The following is a 25,224-nucleotide window of genomic DNA, read 5'->3' on the forward strand; positions in this document are numbered from 1 at the left end:
GATGCCTCAAAATGCTCCTGGAAGGTTTTAGACCTTGTTTTGCCAAATAGGGTCCCGCTACTAAAAATGGTCCCATGAGATGATTCCTCCACATTTTCCACTCTGAATGAATTGAAGTGGATGAAAAATAATATAATGATCCAATATAGATCACAACTCCCCATTTTGGGATGATTTTGGTCCCCAAAATATTTTACTGAATGAGGTGAGGAAATTTTTCCTCGACCTTCTCTCTGGTGTACCATTTAGCTTTGCCTACAAGTTGACCCTTCAACCCAATCTTCCAAAGGTCATGCTTCCCCTATCTTGCAGTTCTGGACCTCTTCTACAAAACTACGTCTTCTTTCAACTCTACCTGAGCATCGAGTGCTAAATACTCCACTGAAGGTAGGACTTGTTCCTCTTTCTAATCTGGCATGGAAGGCTCGTAGAGTTTCAAATTCTCCACATTCACAACTAAGTAAATGAAAATATATGGTGGTAAACTGAGTCAATAGGGATTATCACCCACATTTTCTAGTATCTCAAATGGACCATATCTAAGAGCCTTGATTTTCTTACTATGCCCTTGCAACCTCTTCTTTCTCAATTGTAGCCATACTCTCTCTCCCACCTCAAACCATTTCTCTATTCTATGTTGATTTCTTTGTTTTGAGACTTATGAAGTGTTTATTGTACCTATAGATGGATATTCCTGATCTTCTCTATAAATTTTTCATCCCTCAAAGCATCTCCTATAAGGTCTTTCCTCCTCCTTGTTTCCCATATGAAATATCCAAAGGTGAAGGTGGAAAATATCCAAAACAAGTCTCAAATGGGGACTTTCCTGTAGAAGTGTGGACTTCTCTATTGTAAGAATGTTGTGTATATACTAAATTTTCATCCCCTGTCTTTGGATGATTATGGTTGTATCCCCTCAGAAGTTGCGCCAATTTCCTCTTGACTACTTCTATCTACCCATTTTTCTATGAATGAAATGTTGTATATCTCTTCAACTTTGTGTCCATCTTCTCCCACATTGTAGTCTAGACTGCACTAAGAAATCTTGTATCCTTTTCTGAAATGATTCTCATCGGTATCCCAAAGTGCACCTAGACTTATCCAAAGTAAAATTTCATTTATTTGTGTTCGTTGAGCATCTTTTTATAGGGAATCAGAACACACATCTTGTTGAACCTGTCAACTACCGCAAACAGGTAGTCATGTCCCTTCCTAGTTGTTGGTAAAACTCCCACAAATTCCATGTAAATACTTTCCCAAGTACGATTAGGTATAGGTAAGGGATGATATAAACCATGTTTCATGTTACTAGGATTACTGGTACAAAAAAGCATGCATCCTCTTATGAACCTAGCTACTTTCTCTTGCATCTTGGGCTAATACACATACGTCTGCAATTTAGCCATGGTCTTCCCTACACCAAAGTGCCCTACAACCTTGGAGGTGTGAGCTTCTTTGATCAACTACAAATTCCCACCTTAGCAAGATATAACTTATCCAATCTATAGAGTAACCCATCTTAGAGGTAGTAGTGAATAGTCTTGTCACCATTGTGCACATGACTTTGACTCTGCAACTGCTGATACACCTCCTTGAAGTCCTCATGTTCTGAATATGCCTTTGTGTATGCATCATGGTTGAATGGATCCATGTGTATAAGAGTCCCTAAAGTTGTGATATTTGATGCTTGTTCCATTGACAGCATGTCCACCAACATGTTTTTGTTTCCATTCTTATACTTTATCACCAAATGAAATTGTTGTAAAAACTCATCCATTTGTTGCCTAGTTTATCGTAGCTTACTCTAGGCCTGCAAGTACTATAATGGTTGGTGATGTGTGTGGAATATTATCTCCTTTCCCCTCAAACAATACTTCCACTTATTTACACCTTGCACCATGGAATAGAGTTCCTTGTTATAGGTAGGGTAGTTAAGAACTTCCCCATGAAATACTTCAAAATGGTAGAATACATGCCTTCTTCCCTGCATCAAGACAAATCCCATTGCATATCAACTCGCATTTATCTCCACTTTAAAGGGTTTTAGCAATTTTGGTAATGCTAGAACTGGTGCTTGACTGATCTTCTTCTTTAGCTCCTCAAAATCCTTTTGTTGACCTTTCCCCGACGAGAAACACTTGTCTCTTGTTGTTATGGCATGGAGGGTATTTCCACCATTTAAAATGAGGCTATGAATTTTCTTAGGTATTATGCTTCCCCAATAAAACTCCTGACTTCAAAAACATTAGTAGGAATTGGCCATTTCATTATGGTCCCCATATTGGAAGGATCTATCTTCAGTTCTCCTCCACCGATCACATACCCAAAATACACCAAGGATTGTTATGCAAACTTGCACTTCTTGAGATTTCGTAATAGCTACTGCTTCTTCAATGTTTCTAGCACCTCTGGCAAATGTGAAATATGCTCCTCCTGGGTAGAACTATATACATGTATATCATCCAAATAGACAATAAAAATGAATCTATAAAAGGGTGCAATACATCATTCATTAATCTCATAAACATAGTTGGTGCATTGCATAGGCCTAATGGAATAACTAACAACTCATACAAACCTTGCCTAGTTTTGAAGGTGGACTTCCATGTATCTTCTTCTCTGAATCTAAGTTGGTGACATCCAGACTTCAAGTCCAACTTGGTGAAATACTTTGCATGTTGCAACTGATCTAGCAGATCATCTAGCAAGGAGTATCTATTCTTGAGCATGATTTTATACAATACTCTGTAATCTATACAGATCTACCAAGTCCCATCCCTCTTTGTCACAATGATGATTGCTAACCCACATGTAGATTTACTCAGTGGAATGACACCCTATTCCAATAGCTATTGCAACTAGTTCTTCACCTCACTTTATTCTATAATAGACTACCTATACAACCCAATATTTGGCAATTGGGAGTCTGAGAATAGTTGGATCTCATGTTTCACTTCTCCCTTAGTTGGTAACCCTTTGGGCTCTTAGAACACATCCCTGTATGCCTATAAAAACTACTTTAATTGTTGTTTTTCTCTTAGTACACCCCTCTCGGGATGCCTTTCCTATTCTGGACTCCTCTTCAGATCAAATTTATCTTAAAAAAAAACAAAACATACTTCTTGTTGGAACTGATGAATTTCTTGGGTTGTTGTCACTTACTAGTGAAATTTTTTACTTGCCTTTGTGTGCGTTGATGATGAACTATTTTCCATCCTTGAGCTAATACTCATTGTCTCTCATCATGAATATTGCATCATGCATGTACATGTATGAAATCCCAAACACGAGTCCACATACATCAAGGGGAACCACATCTAGATCTACTTCATCAATAAAATTAGCATTGATAGAAGTTATAATTTTGCACTATTTTGTTGCCTTCATATTTGCATCCTTATTTACCCATCCCAGTGGATATGGGTTTGGATGGTCACAAACTTCCAACCCAAACTTCTTGACTAGCTCTGCTGCAATGAGATTCTCCTGCGATCCTGAGTCAAATAGAGCATCAATATTTGTCTTTTGCACCTGTATCTTTATATGGAAGAGTTTGGTCATTTATTTCTCTTCCTATTGCTGAAGGCTACTCAGATTCACCTCCTTCTTCACTGATGTACAAATGATCTTCTTATCTATGTTTGAGATGCTTTCAACTTGCTTACTCAAATCTGTGGCCATGATATTCTTCTTCTTGTTCTTCGAGTTTAGCTCTGGATGAAACTTCCAACACTTCTCCTCTGTATGGCCAGAAATGTTGCAATGGTTGCTAGGATATTTGCACTGGTGTGTTGTGGGTGTCGTATTTTTATCTTTTCCCCTTTTTTTCTTCTTCTTCCCCTCCTTAGAAGCATATTGTTTCTCCTTCTTCTTAGATCCACTTGATTGTGCTCTCTTCAAGCCTATGTTTGCTAGGTAATATCCCTGTACACAAGCCTTGTCCACTGATTTGGGCTTGAACAACATCACTTTCTCACGCAGATGGCGGTGTAGACACCCCAAATACTTGAGGAGTACATTTGGGTTCTTTGGAGAGATGCCCAACATTATAGCTATCCTTCTAAATTTTGTGATGTACTCTTGCACACTTTGGCCCGATTTTTCCCTGAAGTAATGCCACTAGATCCACTATTCCTCTACATACCCAATGGGATAAAACTATGACTTAATGAGGGTTTTAAAATATTCCCACTTAGTCACTAGAGGTTCTCCCTCCAACCTTATGCTTTTCGTGTGGTTTTCCCACCAAGTTAGTGCATGGCCATCTAATTTCAACTGTGTCAATGAGATATTTTATCTTTACTCAATCTAATGCATGCTGAAATAAACTTCTAGTTGTTGCAACCAATAGTTCAAGTTCAGAGCATCGGTCTCATCATGATATGGCTTGATATCAACTTTTTCTTCCATTTTAAAAATGGATTGATTCACGCCACTCAAACCGGGTTGATCTTTTTTTTATTCTTTCTTCGACTAGTTCTCCATTTCTCCCTAATCTTGTAATCCTCATTCATATTTGTCCTCTAAATTCAAGCAATAGTCTTCTCCAAATATCCTCATCTTACTATTCAAGGCCACCATTAGGAGGCTTACATTGTGCTTGATATTTGTGACTTGTTGTTCCAGCCGTGTAAACCTTACCTATACATGAGTTTCATTTAGAGATTCGTCGGCCATGGTTAGGGTTTTATGATTTTCGACCCCGTTGATCTAGATCCCTAAAATATCAAAAAAATACCCAAAGAAACCTACTCTGATACAAAATTATCCATAAACTTTCGTGGATTTTCCACTCGATAATTCATCACAACCGATTTGATAATAAAATATTAAAATGCGTAATTTCTACACTAGTACAATTTTAGTAAACTTTATTATCTGTAGAATTAACTATAATTAGTGCATACATGCAAATGGAAATTAAGCAGAAAATTCAATAATGAAAAAAATAACCTCACACACACACACACACATAAGACATAAAATATGCTCTAGGAAACCATTTCGGGAGAAAACCCAACTGGAAGATGAGATCGCTTCGCTCTCTTTCGCTGTCTAGAAAATAAGGCTACAGGTACAAAGAATTAATGTTTGTGGCCTATGGGCTACTACAATGCACAGATCCTCTCTATTTCCTCTACCTCCTATCTTTGCTAGCTATCTTTTCTCAACTATGGAACAAAAGGCTCTCGAAAGAATGGAAATCATCTTCCTCTTAGTGGCCTAGTTATAACACATCCCGATAGCCTACTAGTGGTTAAGTTTGAGTGAATCAAATATTAACTAGGGTTACAATATATATTCTTATAAAGTATTTTACATAAAAAACATGTGGCTAGCCTCTTTTCAATGAATAATTGGGGCTAACATGGCATCCTTCTAAATTATGTGTTACCTCGGTGAGCTTAGGAATCCTCCACTGATGAATGTCGAGATATGTAGTAAATCAAAGAGGTGGGTGCCCTCGGTCAGGCCTAGGAATACTTGGTTGGTGAATGGAAGGATATATAGTAAAGCATGGAATATGGAATCTATATTAGGCCTAGGGATCATTGACTATCGTATGGCGGGATGTATAGTAAATCCTAGAGACTAGGATACAGGAAGATTCCTCACTGTGTAGGTGGAGAAATCCAGTGGCATCCATGCTTGTTTAGGGCCTAGTAATCCCATGTGGATTGTGGTAAAGCCTAGTTATATTGGTGAGGGTGAGGTGGTGTATCCTTGGGAAGCCTTGGTTTATTTTGGTTATGAGTCCCACTTTCCTGTTTAGATATGGAAAGGGGGTGATTTGCTAAAAGAGAGATTTGGTTCAGCCAATCTATGGTGGGGTGGTTCGTGGAAGTCCCTTACCTGGTTGGATTGTGCATTCATTAATAAGAGTTACATCTCCTTGGTATTTCATGTGTAAATGTATTGGTTTATATGTGGATTTTATGGTTGTTGTATCCTTATTATTTTTGTTGTTTATATGCTAGTTATGAGTATTTTTATGACAGTGATGATGTATGTCTCTCATCACATTTTTATTTGTAAATGAATGAACAATGAATATATTACCTAATAGATTATAATGCAGATAATGTGATAAGGCATCAATGCTTCTTATCAATTCTCAGATAAGTACGAGACCCTTAAACTCAGATTTGTTGTTATGACCTATAGAATGCATATTTGTGACACATTTGACGAAATGCCTATCATGGCTAGTAGGGGTCCAGTCAAGTTTATGTTCAATTATTTGCATCACTATCATTGTTTCAATGTTACTTTTCATTTCTGTAAGTTTCATGAAGTTATGGGTAGTGGCATGAGTCCTGGCCCTAAAAAAGTGGCACAAAATTCGAGGTCACGGGCTCAAAACTAGTTGAAAAAGTTCCCAGACGCTAGCATGCCCTTATTGTGGGAGTGACTAGATGGCCCTAGTGGCATGTATGCCCATTTCATGGGAGCGACTAAGGCTCTATGTTAGTAAAATGTTAAATTACATCAAGGGTTGGTCACTTGGAAGGGTTGGTTGGCTCCTGAAGGTTCTATAACATGTGTAGAAGGTTAGATTGGTTGTGTTTTATTGGTTCAACTTCCTTAATTGTACATGGGCAGTTGAATAAGATCATAGTAGCCTCTCATCACATGTTTACCCAAGCAAACCAGTTAACTTGGGTAAATGTGGGAAGAGGGTGTTACAATTTCGTATGTGTTTCTTTCCTCTCATAAATTGTGTAATTGTAGTTGTTGGATTCAACCTTAAACAAGATAGTTACCTATGTTATGTTATGGAAAATGTTACCTATAATGTGTGGGATTGAAGGCCTTAAAACATGCTCCATGATTTTTGTAGTTCATTTCTTCAGTCTAATTCATGATTCTACTCGAATTTGTTGCATAGGATTTTGTGTCTATCCAACCCTCTGCACTGGGTTTCTCTTCTTGTGTTTTCTCTTTTGCCTATACTACAACAACTAATGAAACTATAATATTTTTTTGTAGGTAGGCCACTAGATCTGAGCATTAACTCTTGGGAACAACATATTGTTTATGTGTATATTGAATTTCCCTCTGAGTAGGGTGATTGGACCAAATTTCATAATTTTGTGTCTAATTCTTGAGCAGAACAAATAAATCCTTAAGACACAGTAAGATGTCCTGGGCACTGAAACTTCTCCTCAACACAGGGGTTCTCTCTAAGAGCAATAAAAAGTAACTCAACCCAAGTTTTTTCAGAACTTCTAGAGCATTTGTTCCAACCCACAACCATAAACAATTATGAGCACCAATTAGAAACAATCAAGTGGAAAACCCACAACACCATGGCTATCTAGGAAATGGAAAGGCAAGGCTAAAACCATTATCACTCCAGGAAATCCTCCATGCTAATGACAACACATAACCATAAAACCACATGCATATACCATGCATCAATAAATCAGCAAGGAAATCACACATGCAACCTATTACTTGCAAAGAAATCCAGTTGTAGTTTTTGATCCACTTATTCCCTTGCACTCTCCTTCTTTCCTTGCCATATTTCTCCAAATCCAAGTGAATATTGGAGTGCTCCAAGCATACCCCAAGACTCAAGAGTATGAGAGAATCAGTGAATAAAAGAGATCTCCAAAGCTGAACTAACAAAAGGTTGTTAAATGATCCTCAAAATCCTTTTAATTATTGAGGCCTTTATTTTCTTCATCTTCCTTTGATTTCCCTTTTATGCAAATTTGTGATCCTTCATCTCCCATTTCTCCTAATTTCCTTTATTTTCATAATTAAATTCCAATTAATTCCACTTTGCATTTGCCAATTCCCTTTCCAATTACCATACCCATTAATTAATCACCATTGATAACCGTCATTATGTCTTACCCAACATTCATTATGGAATACATGTCCCATGACCTTGGTCTTATTTTTATTTACATAGGAAATCGACCAGGGGATGTTACAAACTGCTCCCCCTTGGGCAAACACCATCCTAGGTGTTTAATGACACTTATAAACCAACAAAACACATGATACCCATGGAGATTTATAACATGGCTCGATGTAGCATTTACATCATACCATACTGATGATACCATGATCACCATGCCATGAACACCATACCTCCTATTGAATCTTTATAACACAACTCGATTCAGAGAGAGAGAGAGAGAGAGATGACCAAAACACAACATCAAACACATATATCAGAATATGTCCACCCAACCAGTGAATAGAGAAGGATACATAGTTCACATCTGATCAACCATATCCCATGTAGCTTCCTTAGGACCAAAGTTCTTCCACTGCACTTTAACCTACTGGATTGCTCAATTCCGGAAATGACCATCTTTCGCTACAAAATCCACTGAGGTTTCGACTAAAATTCACTTTCTGGTTCCACCTAGAATACAAACTAGTTAATCACATGATAAACATCCATCACATATCTGTTAAGAAATGAAACATAGAAAACATCATGTACTTTCACTATCAGAGGCATTGCAAGTCGTTTGGCCACTAGTCCAATCCTCTCAAGGATCGCGAAAGGCTTGCAATACCAAGATTTCAACTTGATACATGATCCAATCCTCAAGGATATCTTTTTGGGCTCGATGTGCAAGTACACATGCTCCACAACCTCAAACTTCTTAGATACCCTGTGTTGATTTGCATAATTCTTCTGCCTATCCTATGATGCTTCTAGATTCCTCTTGATAACCTCCATTTGTTGGTCCATCTCTACCAACATATCTAGTCTAATCGATATGATTTTCACTAGAACACTCCAACTAATATGACTATTACAAATATTCCCATAAATTGCCTCCAATAGACTCATCTTCAAGGACTCATGATATCCATTATTATATGCAAACTCTACCAGTGGAAGATACTCTTCCCACTTTCATTGTTGATGCATGACATACATTCTTAGCATTTCCTAAAGAATCATGTTGATCATCTCTGTCTATATATATATCTCCGTATGATAAGTTGTACTGAAGACCAAATCTACACCAAAGCCTAGAAACAACTCCTTGCAAAACCTAGAAGTGAACTTGGCATATTTGTCTAACACAATCTTCATAGGAATACCATGAAACCTCTCTATCTCCCTAATGATAATATGATCTAGGTCACTAGCTAAAGTTGTAGACTTAACTGCAATGAAATGAGCTACCTTTGTCAACCCTTCAACCACAACCATAATAGAATCATGCTGCCTCAATGTCCTCGACAAATTTGTAATGAAGTCCATGGAAATGACCTCCCATTTGCAATCTGGAATCAGAATAGGCTGCAATAAACCACCTATATTCTTACACTCTGCTTTATCTGTTGATAATACAAACATTTCCTAATACACTCAACCACCTCTTTCTTCTGGTTTGGTCAGTGATATAACTTCTTAACTACTGTCAATGTCTTATGATATCCCAGGTGACCTAAATATGGCTTGACATGAAATTCCATCAATATAATCTTCTCAAGTTCAATTTTATCTGGGACATAGATCTTTCCCCTAAATCTAACCAAACCATTGGTCGTGAGATGATAATCCACTTCCTGATCACATGTGCATTGTTGTTGTAACCTATGCTTAAGCTGCTCATACATGTCATCCTGCTATCTTGCCTGCAAGATCCACTTCTACAAGTCTATCCCATATGAACTCATAGTTGTGATGTACTTCACCTTCACACTATTCTGCTAAGAGAATCCACAACCCTATTATCTTTACCCTTAATTTACTTTATCTAAAATTCAAACTCACTAAGCATATCCAACCACTTAGCTTATCTGGCATTTATATTGGGTTGGTCAAATAAGTACCTCAGTCCACTGTGATCACTCATCAATGCACACCTCCTACCAAGAAGATAATGTATCCACATCTTCAATGCATGAATGATCGCTTCCAACTCAAGATCATGATTCACATAATTCTTCTTATTCTCATTCAATTTCCTTGACTCATATCATACTACATGTCCTTCCTGCATCAGGACTCCACCAAGTCCTCTCTAGTAAGCAACTATAAAAACCACATGTTAGGTACCTATACCAATAGGTTTCATATTTCATGATTGGCAAAGAAAGTTCCAAATATGCTCTGATTTGATGTTGCAAAGATCCCATATTTCTCCAGAGAAGACAATGTGTGTATATAGCTTGATGTGGACTCAATTTTGATGGATGGTCCAACAGCCCAATCTGGATCATGCCATGTTTCAATTTTCTGTTATAGAATAGAGAAAGAAGTCTGTCCAAAATGTTTAATCTTGGCAGACCAGTACCTTAGGTAGAGAATTAAGGTTCCCAACTGCTTAATCTGGGACCATGGAAGCAATAAGGGTAGTTCTAGATAGAAAATCAAAAGAAAAAGCCAAGAGAAAAGAAAAGGCACATAAGGGTCTGCAAGTCTAAGTGCACCCTCCATGGAGGAACAAAAAATGCTAGGCAAATAGATGGGTAGGCAGATGGGGTTGCAGAAGTGTCATTCCTTACAATTGAATGGGGGCTAACCTATTCACAAAGGAAAATCAATGGTTTGAGAAGGTCCTCTTCTCCATTATGTTGCAGCAAAGTAAAGGAGCATGTCTAACTTCCCAGTTTCCCCTTTCAATACCATTCCTAACATCCCCTCATCAGTTGTGTTCATCAAAGAATTTGAGGCTTTATGCTGGTTCTTATTCCTTTAAAAGCCACATTTCTTGTCTAAAATTCTTTTCATTTTGATCTACTCCCTAAGCTAAGTGATTTTCCAATAAACTTAGTGATTTCACTCCTCATTCACCTTTTCCATCCATATTAACCCCTAACTTCTATTATCTAAATCCCCTATGGTACCCTTTCCCTACTATTATAACACTATGGTGTTTAAATCCCCAGCATTGTATAAATATCCTCACTTTTAGCACTATAGCTAAATAAGTTTGATTGAGGGAGACACTGGTCCACCAGGGACCAGGGCCAACCCTGTCATGGGATTGCTCTAGCCTCTGGATGGAGTAATAACCTCCCCCAAAGCCTTCACCTCCCCTTTGTTCAGAAATTCCACAAAGAACCCCCTTACCTCTGCTAAAACCCACCAAAAAACCTTTTTTCCTACAGAAAAGCCCGAAAAACCCACCAAAAACCCTTGAACCTAAAGTTCTCCGCCCAAAATATTAAATTGAATATTTTAATGGAGACGGGACCCCCCCCCCAACATGCACGATCCGTCGGGAGGCCCGCCAGCCGTCCATCATCTGCCACCCCCGATCTAACGGTGGGCGGGTATTTTAGGATCCGGACCTGCCGACCTTTAGCGTCCGGGGAACGGTGGTTTTCCGCCCCATACATGGGACGCGTGGCAGGCGGTGGGGTTGTTCGGAGCCCCCCTCCCCGATACCGCCTTTGCCCAAAGGTGGTGCGGGGAAACCGCTTACCACCTTCCCCGTTACCACCTCCCCCTTATGTCATCCATGCGTCATCATGACGTAGGCCCATCTCCTGCCCCCGCGCTGCGTGGCCCTCCACGTAGCCCTGCCACCTCATTCGCCCGCCACCGTGTCCGGCCACGCTGGCCTACACCTCAGCAGCCACGTCACCCTCCGTACCCGGGCCCACCATGACGTCATGCTGACGTCATCGGCGGAAAGGTGCCAATTACTTATTTTTTCCAAATTTGTCGTTAAAAGTCACGGTTTAGGCCGTTTTATGTCATTTTCGAGCGAAAAAGACATAGCCATTGCCACTGGTTCACTGCCGAATTGCCTCCGAACCTCCAAATTCAAACTTGCGACCGTGCCAACTCATCAAACCAGCTACATTCAACCTTCACAGTTCGGCCCGCAGGATTTCCAGCTCGTTTGCCAGGTATTTCACCGCAGCTTCTCTGTTTTCCCACTGAACATACCAATTTCTATGTGAATTCTCCATAAGAAACATTCAATTGCCAAATTGCACACTGTCTTTCACCAAATTTACCTTCAAACCCACCTGCATTATCCTTTGCCCCGGCAATTCACTATTAAAACGTTAATTCACGGTCGAAGGTTACCAATTCGGCCTCGAACTTGCCCGGCATTGTTCCCTTTTGCCGGGTGTAGACCAGCTGCAGCTTCTTACCAAAGTAAATCACATACCCTCTGCAATTTACCCCTAGCAATTCACAATCCCTGTGAATTTACCAAAAACTGCAGAAACCAGCCTGCCTTTTCCACTGTGAAACACATTTTAAACATTGTCTACAGTGAGGCTATCACTTAAGCTCTGAGGAACCTTGCAAACCTTGGCACTCACCTTGTTCAAAATCAGATTATACAATGGCTGCCCCTGCACCCTCAGCCCTCAGTGTAGCTCCATTAAATCCACCAAATAAAGACCTGGAGGCCTTGCCCTTTGCTGACAAGGACTATCTCATTGAAGACTTTGTGGGTAACAGGGACTTCTTGCAGACCTTCAGGCAGTTAAGAGAAGACTACCTGAATGGTCATGATACATATGGGATATGGGAGTCAAACCTGCCATACTACTGTCTCCCCTCTGTAAATGTTTTCCCTGAGATCATTCACCTATGTGCTGGAAACTATGATGTGCAGCAAAGAGCCATTAAGTCTCCATCTGGGAGCATCCTCTTTCACATCAATCCTGAGACTATCAATAAGATGCTCCACTTTGATCAGACTGAGCTGCTGTTCCCCTTTTCCATGAATTATCTGCTGGACACTAGTGCCAAGATGACCAGTGAGGAAATTCAGAACGTCACCAGGACATTTATGAGACCTGAGTGCCTGCCCACAGGGCCACCTCCTTACCTGGATGTCTTTTTCACTGATATAGGCAGGCTTTTGCTGGACATGATTGCCTATGTGTTGGGGTACAGAACCAGTGAGCATGTGGATGCAACAATGCTGGTATTGCTATCTGCTTATAGCTCAGGCCAGCCCCCTGCCCACAAGTACAACTTTGCTAAGTTCATAGCTAACAAGATTCATGATCAGTTGAGCAGAGTGGACAGACAGGGTGTCTTCAAGTACTCGGCCTATATCTATCACCTTTTCATGTACTATCAGTCTGAGGCTTTTCCATGCTACATCAAAAAGCTGGATTATAGAGGGGAAAGAAGATCTGTTATCTTCTGGACCTTTGTCTACAACAAAGTCTCAAATTCACCTTACTCCTTTTGGGAATTTATTGACCAATTTGTCTACCCAGTCTCTTGCCTATTGATGGGGTCCCCTCCTCCCAGAATATCAACTAAGATACAGAAAGCTCTGCAGCTTTCCAAAAAATACAAAATAGGTGATTGGTACCTATATGAGAATCATACAGTCATCAGAGTCTATGGCTGTGAGCTCTGTCCATACAGGCTCCCAAAATATGTGCCCATGAGGTTATTTGCCTTGGAGTATTACAGACAATTGATTCAGTCCGACCTCACCCACTTCCACAGCTCCAAAAAGAAGGCCCACCTCAAGTTCAAACACCAGTTGGGCCCCTTCATTATGAACAAGAAAGAAGGATGGGAAGATGCAGACCTAATCCTCAAAGATAAATACAAGCTGTCATATAGTTTTCGGTGGGTCCCTTATGACCCTCAAGGCTTCATCACTGCTAGAAGAACCAAATACAGGCTTCTAGGTTATAGGCATTGTCAATACCCACACATTGAAAGATATGCCAACCAGCAAGAATGGCAGCAGGGTACTCTAGTTGAAAAGCTAACTGAAGAAGAGACAATGCTAAAGAATGTAAAGGAGCTTGAAAAAACTATTGACCTAGACTCTGTGCAGCAGGTACCTTTCAAACGGCCTTATTCAGCAGGAGAAGGGACCTCGGCCTCAAGGACTGCACCAGTCGTACAGGCACCCTCTACAGCAGCACCAGGTACTGACAAAGGCAAAGGAATAATGGGTGCAGAAGAAGAAACAGTGAAAGAAAAGCCTGCCCCTTCAAATGAGCAGCAGCAAGAGCCCCAACAAGGGCAGCAAACAGAACAGCAACAAGAGCAGACTGCCCCTCCACAAACGGAGCTACCAGCAGCTCCAGCAATGCAAACTCCACCTCCACAAACTGAGCCATTGACTGCTCCAATTTTACAGACCCCAGCACATGAGGAGAGGGGTACGAAAAGAGCCAGAGAAGAGTCCACTCCTGCTAGTGGATCCTCCCAGCAACCCTAGACCAAGAGGCCAAGAGCTGACTCCCCGGAGGTAGAAGACATCACTGAAGAATTCCTTGACAGTTCAAAGAAAAACAGGGAGGGTAGCCAGCACACAGGGACAAGCTCCTTTCAGCAGGAGCAAGGATTGCAACTTGGTTTAGAGGTGTCTTCCTCCTCCCAGCAGAGCAAGAAGCCCAAGAGCACTAAAGCTTCTTTCAAACAAATGAAGGCTCAGAATGATCTACTGAGGGCAGAGGTCTACAAACAATTTATAGATGCAACACCAGCCCAGCAAGAAAGGCTAATGTCTGTGTATGACATTAAAGAGGAAAAAATCATCCTCAGTCACTTTAAGCCTACAATATCGCAGCCTAAGTCAGCTGCAGATTTTGTGAAGACAAGGGTGGAAGTCATGGCCAAAGACATCCATCCCATGGACCAAATTGAACTCCACAAGCAAGCTGGAGAGATGGTTTATGAAACCTTGGTGGAGAGGGCAACCATGGCCCATGAGCTAAAGGAGTCCCTGCAAAATACCAACACACAATTGGATTTTGAGAGAATGTCCTCCCTGGCTAAAGACAATAGAATAAAGTCACTTGAGGACATCATTATTGATCTAGGACATGATCCTAGTGATCCAAAGGGTGTAAAGGCCCTTTTGAAGAAGAAAGAAGATGACCTAAACGCATTAAAGAAGAGGTTAAAGCTGCTGCCCACAGAGCACCCTCAAACGGCAGAGCTACAAAAGGAAAAACAGGTAGATGACCAACTGGACCTCATAATGCAGCTAAACCAGAGGGTCCTGGATTTGGAGAAAGAGCTGGAAGGAGCATTACAAGATAAACAAGGTGAATCCACATCCCAAGCTCCTCCAACTACTTCAACAACAGCAACAACTACAGGGGCAGCAGTGGCCCCCACAACAGAAGAAACAAGAACAACAACAGCTCCAGATGCCAGCACAAGTGTAGAAGAATTGACTAAGGCCATCAAGGAAATGGAGCTCCAGGCAAATGAGATAAAGAAGGCCAAGGAAAAATTGGCAGAACTGGATGGCAAGTATGACAAATCAAAAGTAACTGTAGCAGAGCAGGGCAGAGAAATAAAGGACCTAAAAGACAAGATAAAGGCCTTAGAGAAGGAGCTGAATCTAGAGACTGCCATGGCCAACATAAAAAGGATTCTATGGGCCAAAATTGGCCAATCCATCAGTCAACAATGGAGATCAATCAAAACAATACATGAGCAGATGGACTTGATGGTCCAAGCACAAGCAGAAATCCATAAGGCCAAAACATTACTGAGAGACAGACCTGAACAGGCCAACAGAATGATAGACTTCCTGAACAGGCAAGAAAAGGAGGAACTGGCAGCCATAGGCATTGCCAACAGAACAGAGGCTGTCCTCACTGCCATGAAGGTACTAACTCTCAGGAATTATGTTCAAACAGTGGAGAGGAAGTGCTATGAGATACAGGGTGATGTGGAGGAATATAAACTCAAGATGGCAGTGCTGCAAGCAAAGGGCCTGCCCAGCCTCCTAAGCAGAGCGGGAAGATTGATCTCCCAAGATCAATTTTCCAACAGAATGGCAACTGTCATTGAAAATCAGATCACTGCATCTGGCAGTACATCTGAGCAAACAGGGCCTCCTACAGGACAGAGCTTATATGACAAACTTGAAGGCCTGTTCTTTATTGAAAATGAGGTAAATCATATTTTTGAAACTCCTCCTAACTTTTATAGATATACAGAGGCCGATGAGACTTTAATAAAGATTCGGAGACATCAAATGCCTAAGGAGGATTGGTGGCAAGCAATGCTTCAGATTTTGCCACGGTAGCCTCAGTTGTTCAGCCACCGCCAGCTCCAGGTCACTACAAAACAAACAGCATGATAAAGACAGCATTAAAGGCAGCTGAAAGGTGACTCAGCACATGGACAATGACAGCTAGCCTAAGGGATAAGACAATACGCAAATTTTGACAGCGTATCCTTAGCCGACTCCAACAGCCGCCAAACCAACTGCTTCTGACTATTTTTGACAGCTAAGGCACCAAAGAATTATTTCAGCATTAACTCTCTCAGCTACAATGCTCCAGGAGTTGGCATAACATAAATGAGCCATTAACTCATTCTCTGATATTTTTCTTATGTAAATTTTGTATATATACCCCCCTTGGCAACGCATTATGGGTTGGTGATTTTGACTCTAAGGCAAATCTATTGTATACTCTCAGTTTGTCTAATACAAAGGGCTGGACCAGCTCAGTGATTTCCTGAAATAATTGATGTCTGGATGATGCTATTAGTGCTGATGTAGAATTCCTGTTCTGCCTGATGAAATAACAAGTTTTCCTCAATCTCTGTTCTTTTCTTCTTATGTTTATGAAATCGTACTCATGTTACACTAAACTAGCAGTAGAGAAAAATAATAGTGCAGGATTTGTTTTACTACACCTTGCGCTCAATTTTTACTACTGTAAATGTTTGTCTTCAGAATTAACCATGGACATGAATTCTTAATTGCTCATGTTTCTATTAATTCTATAAGTATGAATGTTATCTAGAAATTCTTCATTGCTTCCAGAATAATATTCTCATTGTCTTTCTTTAGCAGTTTATTTGTAAGATTCTTAATTGCCTTGCATAAACTGGATACACCACATTCAATCACCATTTCAGAAAATTGTTTCTCAGACTCTAATCTGGCTCTACAGCATCACTTTCATTATCACACAGCACATCAAGCAAACTAAAGGACCACTGACTCCATGCCCAATGCACTAAGACATGCTAGTAAGCACCTATATATATTGACTAGAATCATCACCAAACACATTCCAAAGACAAAACTTGAACATCATAGCTAGCCTAAAATACTATCAAAACAGAGACAAATCATAAAGAGAGAGCCCTCTCTGATTACAGTTTGGCTAGAAACTGTAACCCAAAGATTGGTTAGTGGTTACCCCGGCCGTATTCCCTTGGGAGTCATAGGGAACAACCTGGGTGTTAACATAATTGGCGACTCCACTGGGGACTCCTTAAGATTTTCTAATTACTGTATATCTCCTAAATCTACAGATGAAGTCTGAATACCAGCCAGGAAGCCTTCAGGACTATTTCTGTTTTACATTAACAGGTTCAGATAAATGCTGCTTCAGTCAATCTTCATGTTAGCTTTGAGAAATATACAACCATTCCAAATCTTGCCTAGTCCTTATAGATATAAAAACATTCCCAAAAAACATACCCAAAAAGAAGTTCAGAAGCTGGCTCCTAAAAGGGAAACCAGACACACTAGGTCAAACCCTGACCCAAATCCACCAGTAGTTTTTGACAATCCTAATACAATCCCCAAAATAATTAGGAAATAGCAAAGGCAGGAAAATCCTAGTGATTTGAGTCCTGAGACATCTCACCCTAAACCAGTTCCAACTCCTATCAAGGTTCTATTTCGGTCTACTCCTGTTTCCCCCAGTTCACCATCTACATCTCAAAGCCCTTCTTTCACATCTTCACCCACTGCACATATCCCCATGACTAACACTCTAGGTGCTGCTGCACCTGTTACCCCTGTGGTACACATCGTTCCTATTGTCCCAGTTGCTCCTGTAAATCCCCCAAACCTTGTGAATATGGCTAACAGATATGCACCCTTGCAGTTACCTGCTAATGCTGCAGCTCTACCCCAAGACTACCAAACTAAGATCTCATATTTTGACTCTACTGGCCCTTTCACAGCTATTCAGCATGCCAAAAGGATGCAAGATCATTTTGAGACCTATGAAATAGATGATGACATTGTGAGAATGAGGATGTTTGTTCAAAGTCTGACTAGGGATGTAAGAACTTGGTTTAGATCCCTGAATGCAAATTCCATCACAACTCCTGATGAGCTTTATCAAGCCTTTACTAACAGATGGGAGAAAAAGAAAGATCCTCTGCACATACTTGGTGAATATGACACTATCAAAAGAGGTCCCCAAGAGACTGTTTTGGAGTATTGTGCAAGATTCAACAATGTATATAACGCAATCCCACAAAATTTAAGACCTCCCCTTGATTTGGCCTTGTACAAATTTCCTGATGGTTTTGACCCTGATATGGCCTATCAGTTGAAGGAGAGAGCTCCTGAAACCCTTGCAGATGCCCAAAAGGTTGTTGTCACAGTGGAAGCTAACCTGATTGCCAAAAGAAACAGAGCAAGGTTGGAAAAGAGAACCACCTTCAAAGAAGAACCCTCAGCCTTTGATCAAAAACTGGATGCAATACTCACTGGTATGAAGAGATTGGGAGATAGAGTGGAATCAGTTGAGAGAAAGTCATCATGGGAAGCACCACAAAACAACCCTCCTAGGAATCCAAATTTTAGGAGAACTCAAAATCCAAACGTTGGCAAGGCCAGTTCTGACCCAGACATAAGACCCCCTTTCCAAGAGAATTATCCTGAGACTTCCACATCAAGCGAACCCAATGAAGATCCCCACATTAATTTAATGGGTTTGGATGGTGAAAGTCAAGTCTTTTTAACACAAGAAGATCATGAGGATGAGGAAATCAAGCTATTCCAAACCAAATCAGGTGAGTCATTTGACTTTAAACAAGGTTATGACACAGCTGTTTATGAAGTCCATAAACAATACAAGTTAAGGAGTATAACTGTGAATGTGACACAGCCTGAAAAGATAAAGGATAGCCAGCAGCCCAAAAGAGCCATAGTCCCTGAGCCAAATGACACAATGGAATCACTGGCAAAGGAAGTAACCATTGAAGAAATCACTGAACCATTTTCTTCAAAACAGCAGTCCACAGCTACATCATCCTTGCACCCTAACCCAAGTGTCACTCCTCAAGAGATGAGCAAGAAGGGCAAGTCTCAAGATCAAGATAAGAATCAAGAAGAAGAGTTAGTGAACAAGAAAAGAACTGTTATCCAAAACCAAAAAACCCAATCTGAAAAACCCTTTGACCTAGAAACTAAAATGGGTAAACTAAAGGTAGCTATTCCTCTTTCAGAACTAGCCAAGCATGACATTTATAAACAACAAATCAAGAAGTCCCTTCAACTTACTAACAATAAAGATGATGTCAATGTGCTGGATGATACCCCAGAATTGTTGTTCGGTCCAGAAGTTGATGGAAAAACAGTAGTCACAGGGGTCTTACCTTTTTATGTCAGTTTACATGTTCATGATAAGATATTACATAATGCAATGTTTGACTCAGGTGCCTCTCACAACCTCATGCCAAAAGCAGTCATGGAAAGATTGAATCTAGATATTACAAGACCATATAAGGACCTATTCTCCTTTGACTCTAGCCAAGTCAAATGCTTAGGTCTAATAAAAGATCTATGTGTGTCCCTTGTTCAGTACCCAAATAAAACGATTCTAATGGATGTTGTAGTTGCTGATATCCCACCCAAGTATGGGATGCTGTTATCAAGGTCATGGGGGGCTAAACTTCAAGGTTCCCTACAACTGGACATGTCATATGCCACCATCTCTGTTTTTGGACAACCAAAGAGACTATACAGAGAAACACTAATGAAATACATGGTCAGCAGTGAAGAAAAGCCCCAAAACTTTCCCATATATGCTGTCCATTCAGACATAGACTCATACATTCTCTTCAATAATACTACAACTCCCTCAAACAATGATGTTGAAACCAATACACTCATACAAGAGGAGGACACTGATAAAAAAATTGCTACCCAAGAAATAATGGTTAAACCATCGCCAAGCAAAGCTATTGTTCTAGAAACCAAGCTAATTCAATCAAGTGATCAGACTGTCATAGAACACAAACCAGGTGAAAAATCAGAACTTCAACTTATGATTCCAGATCACAGAGGGGTTATTAAACCTCCCCTAGAAAGAGAGAACCTATGGTTTCTTGAATTTGATGGGGCAGTCAACAAAGTAGGGGCAGGAGCTGGAGTTTGGATACACAATAAAAAAAACAGTCATGCAGAAGGCCGAGCCTACAGACTAAATTTCAGATGCACCAATAACATGGCAGAATATGAAGCTCTTTTACTAGGCCTCAAGCTAGTAAAGTCCCTACAAGCCATAAAAGTGTCAATTCTAGGAGACTCAGACCTAGTTATCCAACAAGTAAAGGGAAATTTTGTTACTAATGATAAAAGACTGAGATCTTGTAGGTCTGTTGCTGCTGAACTACTACAGTCCTTCACTGAATTCCAGATTACTAAAATTCCTAGAACCCATAATCTGCATGCCCATAGCTTGGCCACATTTGCAAGTACCTGCAAGCTACCTTTTGAGCCCCACCACTGCTTTTTAGCCGAGATAAAACACAGACCATCTGTCCCAAACAATGTCAGGGATTGGCAAGTGTTTGATGATGATACACAAATAAACAATTTCTTGACTTTACAGCAAGAATTTTCAGGACTAAACATTGACACTGAAAGAGCAAGTCAATCACAAATACCTGAAAAAGCAAGTCAATCACAAATACAGAGTAGACAGAATAACAAAGCAATATCACCCAAAACAGCTAACCAAATGCTAAAACCTACAAGTTTCAACAAAGACAACATACAAGAAATTCAACAAATTAGTTATGAGGAGACAGTCGAAGATGAGGCTGAAGTGATACAATTGAAGGACAATTTTCTTCCAACAGGCTTAGCTCCTTTAGAAGATATTTTCGACTCCAATGATGTTCCCAACAAACTAAAAATGCAGCCCCTCAACACTGCCATAGAAGAATGTAACATTGGGACTACTGAACAACCCAAAATAATAAAATTATCTGCTTCCTTACCTCCTGACCAAAAGCCTAAATACATTGACCTTTTTAAAGAGTTCCAGGATGTCTTTGCATGGAGTTATGAGGATTTAAAATCCTATGACAGCTCTGTAATTCAACACACTATCCCTCTCAAGCCAGATCAAAAACCCTTTAAACAAAAATTGAGGAGAATCAATCCTATGCTTCTCCCAACAATGGAACAAGAGGTACATAAAATGTTCAAGGCAGGCATCATAGCACCAATCAGATTCTCTGATTGGATTTCAAACTTAGTCCCCACGAGAAAGAAAACTGGTGAAATAAGGCTTTGTGTTGATCTTAGAAACTTAAATCAAGTGTCCCTCAAGGACAATTACCCCTTGCCCAAGATGGATCACATTCTCCAAAGAGTGGTAGGGGCCTCAAGGATTTCATTACTTGATGGATTCTCAGGCTTTAATCAGATCCTAATACACCCTGATGATCAAGACAAAACTGCATTCACAACCCCATGGGGAACTTTCAAATATGTAAAAATGCCTTTTGGGTTGAAGAATGCAGGGGCAACATTTCAAAGAGCAATGGATATTGCTTTTGCCAAAGAGATTCATGACTTCCTTGTCATTTATTTGGATGACCTCACACCTTTCTCAAAATCAGACCAAGAACATCTGAAACATTTGAGATAGATCTTCCCAACATGTAGGAAATATGGAATTTCCTTAAATCCTAAGAAATCCCTGTTTGGTTTAGAGGAAGGTAAACTATTGGGCCACATCATTTCTAAAGATGGCATTAGGATCGATCCAGACAGGATCCAGGCCATCTTACAAATGCCTCACCCAAGAAATGTAAAGGAATTACAAGCCTTTTTGGGTAAAATCAACTTCCTGAGGAGATTTATCCCAAATCTGGCCGAATTGAGAAGGTTACTGAATAACATGTTAAAAAAGGATTCAAAGGTAAAATGGACGATAGAAGCAAGTCAAGCCTTTGAAGGAATAAAATTGGCCCTCACCCAAACTCCAATCCTAACAAATCCACAATTTGATAGGGAATTTATCATATTTTCCTTTGCTTCCCAACACACAATTGCTGCTGTCTTATTACAGAAAGATGACCAAGGAAATGAGAAACCCATTGCTTTCTTTAGTAAAGCTCTTAGAGATGCACCCCTGAAATACCAGATTATGGAAAAGCAAGCATATGCCTTAGTCAAAGCTATTAAAGACTTTAGGATCTACATCCTATACTCCCATGTTATAGCCTATGTACCAAGCCCAATTGTCAAAGACATACTTACTCAAGAGAACTTAGAGGGCAGAAGAGGAAAATGGATTGCAAATATTTTGGAATTTGACATTGAAATAAAACCTACAAAGCTGATAAAAGGGCAAGGTCTGGCTAAATTAATGTCTGAAACAAATTTCCAAGCCTTGGACATCAACCAACTGGACAATGAACCGGAGCTGGCGACTCCAAAGATCAACGTAGCCTTTGAACAATCCCCTTGGTACTCTGATATATGTTATGTGTTACAAAACCTGTGTGCTCCCCCAGGGCTGTCCAGAACTAAATGTAGGTTACTAAAAATAAAAGCTTCAAAATTCTGTGTTATGAATGGAAATTTGCTTTGGAAAAACCATGAGGGTATATTTTTAAACTGCTTAATTGACAATGAGACTAACAAAATCATGGAAGAATTTCATGCAGGCAATTGTGGTGGACATTTGTATTGGAAGTCCACTGTGGATAAAATACTGAGAGCTGGTTACTACTGGCCCACTGTTTTCTCTGATGTTAAAAAGTTTACCACATCATGTCATAAATGTCAAATGTTTGAGGGAAAGAGAAAGTTACTACCACTTCCCTTGATGTCTATTGCCACAGAGAGACCTTTTCAACAATGGGGCTTGGATTTTATTGGGGAAATTCATCCTTCATCTTCAGGCCAACATAGATGGATTCTAACGGCTACAGACTACTTCACTAAGTGGATTGAAGCTGTTCCATGCAGACAAGCAAATGATTCAATAATCATTCAGTTTTTGGAGAATAACATATTGGCTAGATTTGGTTGTCCTGACAAAATAATAACAGAGAATGTTGCTGCTTTCAGATCTAAGAAGATGGTGAATTTCTGCCACAAATTTCACATTACCTTGGGCCATTCTACTGCATACTATCCCCAAGGAAATGGCCTTGCTGAGTCATCAAATAAAAGCCTGGTAAACATCATAAAGAAAGTGCTAGAAGAAAACAAAAAGAATTGGCATAAGAAATTTGTGAATGCCTTATGGGCAGATAGACTAACAACCAAGAGATCAATTGGGGTGAGCCCATATGAGTTAGTCTATGGATTAGAAGCTAAATTCCCTTCATCACTAGGGATTCCTGTCATGAAACTTCTTCAAGAAAGTCAAGCTGAACCAAATGACATGCAAAGAAGGATCAATCAAATAATATGTTTGCAGCAAACTAGAGATCAAGTTTACAGCAGGGTTCAAGTTTTACAAGAAAAATTAAAGAAAGCTTTTGACAGAAGGACTAAGGCAGAAGATTTCAATATTGGAGACAAAGTCCTCAAGTGGGATTCAAGAAGAGAGGATAAGGGAAAACATGGAAAGTTTGACTCCCTTTGGAGAGGGCCTTTTGTCATACAAGCAACACAGGGAAATAACACTTACTTTTTGGAAAATTCTGATGGCACTGACTTAGGTGAAGGTCCTGTGAATGGCAGGATGCTGAAGCACTATTTTGACTACCATCCATGAGTACAGCCTAATTTTCCTTTGTACATAATCAGGTGTATATATTACTTTCTGTTAAAATGTAAAAATACAGTTTCTCAAGTTTTATTGGTTCTCAGCTAAAAGCTAATGAGTTCAGAGATCTACCAAGATGGGAAAAATGCAATTTTGGCATTTCAAAGCAGCATACTTCAAGTTTTGGTAAAAGCAGTCAAGGTCCAAGGCAGTCTGACCTGTTGTTCTTGGTCTTTCAAATGGAAAACCCATCCCCAGGTGGAGCCACTATTAGGTACCTATACCAATAGGTTTCATATTTCATGATTGGCAAAGAAAGTTCCAAATATGCTCTGCTTTGATGTTGCAAAGATCCCATATTTCCCCAGAGAAGACAATGTGTGTATATAGCTTGATGTGGACTCAATTTTGATGGATGGTCCAACAGCCTAATCTGGATCATGCCATGTTTCAATTTTCTGTTATAGAATAGAGAAAGAAGTTTGTCCAAAATGTTTAATCTTGGCAGACCAGTAGCTTAGGTAGAGAATTAAGGTTCCCAACTGCTTAATCTGGGACCATGGAAGCAATAAGGGTAGTTCTAGATAGAAAATCAAAAGAAAAAGCCAAGAGAAAAGAAAAGACACATAAGGGTCTGCAAGTCTAAGTGCACCCTCCATGGAGGAACAAAAAATGCTAGGCAAATAGATGGGTAAGCAGATGGGGTTGCAGAAGTGTCATTCCTTACAATTGAATGGGGGCTAACCTATTCACAAAGGAAAATCAATGGTTTGAGAAGGTCCTCTTCTCCATTATGTTGCAGCAAAGTAAAGGAGCATGTCTAACTTCCCAGTTTCCCCTTTCAATCCCATTCCTAACATCCCCTCATCAGTTGTGTTCATCAAAGAATTTGAGGCTTTATGCTGGTTCTTATTCCTTTAAAAGCCACATTTCTTGTCTAAAATCCTTTTCATTTTGATCTACTCCCTAAGCTAAGTGATTTTCCAATAAACTTAGTGATTTCACTCCTCATTCACCTTTTCCATCCATATTAACCCCTAACTTCTATTATCTAAATCCCCTATGTTACCCTTTCCCTACTATTATAACACTATGGTGTATAAATCCCCAACATTGTATAAATATCCTCACTTTTAGCACTATAGCTAAATAAGTTTGATTGAGGGAGACACTGGTCCACCAGGGACCAGGGCCAACCCTGTCATGGGATTGCTCTAACCTCTGGATGGAGTAATAACCTCCCCCAAAGCCTTCACCTCCCCTCTGTTCAGAAATTCCACAAAGAACCCCCTTACCTCTGCTAAAACCCACTAAAAAACCCTTTTTCCTACAGAAAAGCCCGAAAAACCCACAAAAAACCCTTAAACCTAAAGTTCTCCGCCCAAAATATTAAATTGAATATTTTAATGGAGGCGGGACCCCCCCCAACATGCACGATCCGTCGGGAGGCCCGCCAGCCGTCCATCATCTGCCACCCCCGATCCAACGGTGGGCGGGTATTTTAGGATCCGGACCTGCCGACCTTTAGCGTCCGGGGAACGGTGGTTTTCCGCC

Source organism: Pinus tabuliformis, chromosome Q, assembly GCF_031772625.1.
Source record: "Pinus tabuliformis cultivar Carrire ecotype Pingquan chromosome Q, CPIR1, whole genome shotgun sequence".
Taxonomy (NCBI): domain Eukaryota; kingdom Viridiplantae; phylum Streptophyta; class Pinopsida; order Pinales; family Pinaceae; genus Pinus; species Pinus tabuliformis.